Raw genomic sequence first — 4853 nt, 5'->3', positions numbered from 1 at the left:
AGACCCGTGGCGTGTGAGGAGCAGTGAAGGAGAGAAGGAATGGAAGTGCTTTGGGGACCCCAAGAGCCCTTCAGAAACCGTTTGTTCTTTTTAATATTGAGCATTAAAAGTGAAGGCATTCCATTTGTTTCACTCAAAAACAAATTCTGTTCTTCTGATAGCCTGTTTTTTTTTTCCACTCCCTTTTTCTATAGTCAGATCAGTTCCTGATGGGCATTCTCCAGTCCACACTATTGCATCTGATTGGAGGCTATGCAAAATTTCCCAGAGACAATGAATTTTGACGGTATAGTAGTTAATTCTTTATAGTACGTTCCTGCAAAAACACTCTTTTCTTCAGAGTTTTTCCTTTTCAGGATAGTGGTAGTGTTGTGGTAACTAATAAAGGCTACTCTTCAGAAAATTGTATAACTCGTTTTTAGTGTATCTACTTCGCTTACGTAATTCCATATTCCCTGTTTTCTAGACAGACTTCTTGGTGTCCACTGTACCCATGGTTTCAACAGGACTGGCTACCTCATGTGCAGGTGAGTTGCCAACCCCAAGAGGCAGAGCATGTTTAAATTGTTCTGTTTACAATAGTAATGTAAGCTAATGTAAGCTGAATGCAAAAAATGCAGTCAGAGAAGTGTATGAAGTGGAAGGCAATTTTGCCCCCTACTCAGATGTTACCACCAGTAACAATTTAGCACATATTTTTTCAGACGTAAAAAATGCAGATATAAGCATATACAATGGTCCCTTGGTATCTGCAGGGGGATTGGTTTTAGGACTCCCCATGGATCCGAAAATCCTCGGATGCTCAAGTCCCGTATGTAAAATGGTGTAGTACAGTCGGGCTTCCATATCTGCAGGTTATGGAACCGTTGGATATACAGAACTGACTGTACCTGTGATTTAATGGTATAGTGTTTTAGACATTCTGGTTTATAATTTAATATATGGAGGACATCTTCGTCTGACAATATTTGGAGACCTCATTCTTATTTATTTATTATTCTTTTTTTTCCTCCAAATTTGCTTTATGTAGTTGGATATAAATAAATGAGCACAAACTTAAGCAAGATACATGTAACAATTTAATAGAACCTGATACTCTTAATTCTTTCAGTGTTTCTCCAACTCATCATGGGGCTCGTAAGAAAAGTAACCAACATGGATACTACTACAGTTGAATGTCAAATCTTTAAGTGCTTAGGACATACTAAATCCTTGTATAATGCACTTATGAGGAACCCTTCAAGAGACTTGTGTTTTGTATGTAGCAAAAAGTGTTAAGAGTCAAATATTCAACTCAGTATAAAATAATAAGAAACACTTCTGATTTGTTAGGTTGAGATTGCTTCTCCTTTTACTAATGAATGATTGTTTTAGCTGTAAGATCACTGAGCTGAACAAATATGTCACCTTGGAGTACATAAGGAAAAATAAACACATGCTAAATGGGTAAAACATTACAACTACATCTTTACTAGACCATCTCTACTAACGCTTCAGAAGCTTAGAGATTTAGAGTGTTCTTACGTTAATTGCAAGAAAAATAGAAAGAGAGAAATTCCTTCTTTTTTGAGATCACAGCTGTGAAGTCGTGATTATACAAATTCTTCATTTGTGTGCAAAACATGAAACACATTTCTCTTAATTCTCCCTGCTTAGAATTGTCAGTCAACTAGCAGGACTTTCCTTCCAAGAAACAAGAGACTGAGATGTGTTTTATATAACTTCAGTAACCTCAGCACTACAGTAAGAAGACATGCAGTATCCTTTTGCTGTGCTTCAAGACAACAGGGAAGGAGGTCACAGGAAAGAAGAAATCAAAATGGTTACAACTGAGAAACTTTTCTCAGTGTAACCATGGTGCCACTTTCATTTTTACATAAGCATGGTGGCATAATTCAAGCTCAATACATCAGAATTCTTAATATTTAAAATTTACCTTGACTTTTAATTATCACCATGTTAACAACCAAAATAATTTGACGAAACTCATAAGAAAGGGTAATGTTAAACCCCACTTTACTAGAGTTAGTTTCTGGACACATTAGCTCATTTTTTTTTATAGAAGAGGGACAGTGAATCTCAGTTGGCTTACAAGCTAGGAGATCACTTTGAATTCTGCATTTCTTAACTGCAAACAGATATAGCACTTGTAACAGGTTATAACTGGTTTTCAGCTGGTTTTCAAGCACAGAGCCAGCCCCAACAGTAATAGTACACTATTGAAAAAGACCTAAGGCAATGAATTCCATTTCCAGTGGAAAGAAAGAATCGTATGGTCTTGGACAAACAATTCTGATGGTTTACTTAACAGTCACTTAGTAGTTCTTCCTTGCTCATAGAACTTTATGACTTTTTTGAGGAGTGAAGCATTCAGCTTGAGTGGATAAATCCTTGTTAGGCTAAGACAATCATTATCATATCCCTCTTTGCCATGAATTGTCTTATGAATGGTCATATCAGTCTGTTTTGGCAAATGAGTAATTAAGGGAAGGCTGTTATTGTGCTTATGAGAATGATATTTTTCTCTGAGAAAAGATAAATAGGCATTAGGAAAATGACCATTTGGGCTCTTTTTCTGCTTCCTCCTTGTTTTGTGAGAATATGATATTTGGTTTTACAGCAGCCATCTTGTGACCCTGAGATGATCATATGCCAATAATGACAAATGGTAGATTAGAAAGAACCAGCAAAGACAGAAAACAGCAACATCAGTAGTAACAAGAATCACAGCAAAAGAACAATGGGACCTTAACTTGTGGAGTTCCTATAAAGTAAAAAATATAAGTGCTCTATGTTTATTCTAAAACAAAAAAAGAACTATGCAAACCAGCTTAAAACTCCTTTTTTTGTGCCAGTGTTCTAAAATGTGGCTTTTCATAAAACCTTGACCCAAATGCCAGCAACTTCAGAAAAGAATTTGGGTAGGGGGAAGAAGAAAGTTATCTCACTTAGGAAAAACAACCACTATCTTTATCCTAATCTTTGGCACACAGTTGAAACATATACAGCTGCTGTAACACTTTACACAATTCCTATGTACTGGAGGAATAACAAGATCTAAATAACAATTATATTTTTCAACACTGGGTGAAGGCTTTACATAAAAATACCATCCTCCTTTTTCCCCCTAAATTTCTAAAATATCACGTGCTTTTCCCCAACATCTGCAGCCGTTCAGGAATTTTTAGGAAACTTTCATGCATGATCTTAATTCCTAATCCCTGGCTCTTTGGGCTCAACCACAAAAGATCAAAACCACCAAAAATGATGGTTCACTTGAAGTCAGGTGAGAGACACTGGCTCAGTTAGTCTCGTAGGACAAAAGCAGTGCTGCATCAACTGTCTCCATGCAGGAGGGGCACGTGAAGGATCTCATCAGCCAGTCATCTGTACAGCCCAGGTGATCTGCATACACAGCAGAAATCAAATTGGGTTCTCATAAACAAAGTGCATCATACAGATCACACACTCCCCGATCTTTTTTTTAAATATTTGTTTTATTTTATTTATTCATTTATTTGGTTGCGCCGGGTCTTAATTGCAGTCGGTGGGCTCCTTAGTTGTGGCATGCAAACTCTTAGTTGCGGCATGCATGTGGGATCTAGTTCCCTGACCGGGGAACGAACCCGGGCCCCCTGCGTTGGGAGTGTGGAGTCTTTAGCCGCTGCACCACCAGGGAAGTCCCCCGGATCCTTTTTTCTGATCCATTTCTTCCAGGGTCATAAACTCCTTCAGGCTGATGCTGTATGAGGCCTATTCTTTGAGCTATCCTAATTTGCTCCTCTCAGCTGAGGTGCTAGGCGAGTCTGACTAGGTGTTGGATGAGAGACCAAAACTGGAACTTGATCCAGATATGGCAGCAGCAGCTCCTGATCCAGCTCCGTCCCCTTGCCAAAGCTAGCCCAGTCGGATTGAGACTTGTGAGGCAGGGAGATGTCATCCGAAGTGGGGGACTTAAGGCAGTTCCCCATCTTCCGGGGCTTGAGTGTGTGATCTGTGTGCTGTTTTGACAGTCTCCCAACCTCATTCTTTTTTTTTTTTTTTTTTTTTAATTAGTTTATTTATTTATTTATTTTTGAATTTAAAAAATTTATTTATTTTTTATACAGCAGGTTCTTATTAGTTATCTATTTTATACATATTAGTGTATATATGTCAATCCCAATCTCCCAATTCATCTCACCACCACCGACCCCCGCCCTGCCCCGCTTTCCCCCCTTGATGTCCATACGTTTGTTCTCTACATCTGTGTCTCTATTTCTGCCTTGCAAACCGGTTCTTCTGTACCACTTTTCTAGATTCCACATATATGCATTAATATATAATATTTGTTTTTCTCTTTCTGACTGACTTCACTCTGTATGACAGTCTCGAGGTCCATCCACGTCTCTACAAATGACCCAAGTTCGTTCTTTTTTATCGCTGAGTAATATTCCATTGTATATGCGTACCACATCTTCTTTGTCCGTGCACCTGTCGATGGGCGTTTAGGTTGCTTCCGTGACCTAGCTATTGTGAATAGTGCTGCAGTGAACATTGGGGTGCATATGTCTTTTTGAATTATGGTTTTCTCTGGGTATATGCCCAGTAGTGGGGTTACTGGGTCATATGGTAATTCTATTTTTAGTTTTTAAGGAACCTGCATACTGTTCTCCATAGTGGCTGTATCAGTTTACATTCCCACCAGCAGTGCAAGAGGGTTCCCTTTCCTCACATCCTCTCCAGCATTTGCTGTTTGTAGATTTTCTGATGATGCCCATTCTAAGCGGTGTGAGGTGATACCTCATTGTAGTTTTGATTTGCATTTCTTTAATAATTAGTGATGTTGAGCAGCTTTTCGTGTGCTTCTTGGC

The 4853-nt window shown here is 38.7% G+C and overlaps 1 pseudogene; it reads right to left on the bottom strand.

Moving 5' to 3' along the window:
- Positions 1 to 3301: 3301 nt before the first annotated feature.
- Positions 3302 to 4010, bottom strand: LOC132358897 (RING finger protein 11-like; annotated as a pseudogene).
- Between the last annotated feature and the right edge of the window lie 843 nt (positions 4011 to 4853).

The sequence above is a fragment of the Balaenoptera ricei genome, unplaced genomic scaffold (genome assembly GCF_028023285.1).
Source record: "Balaenoptera ricei isolate mBalRic1 unplaced genomic scaffold, mBalRic1.hap2 scaffold_542, whole genome shotgun sequence".
Taxonomy (NCBI): Eukaryota; Metazoa; Chordata; class Mammalia; order Artiodactyla; family Balaenopteridae; genus Balaenoptera; species Balaenoptera ricei.
This window is presented reverse-complemented; position numbering and strand designations above follow the sequence as displayed.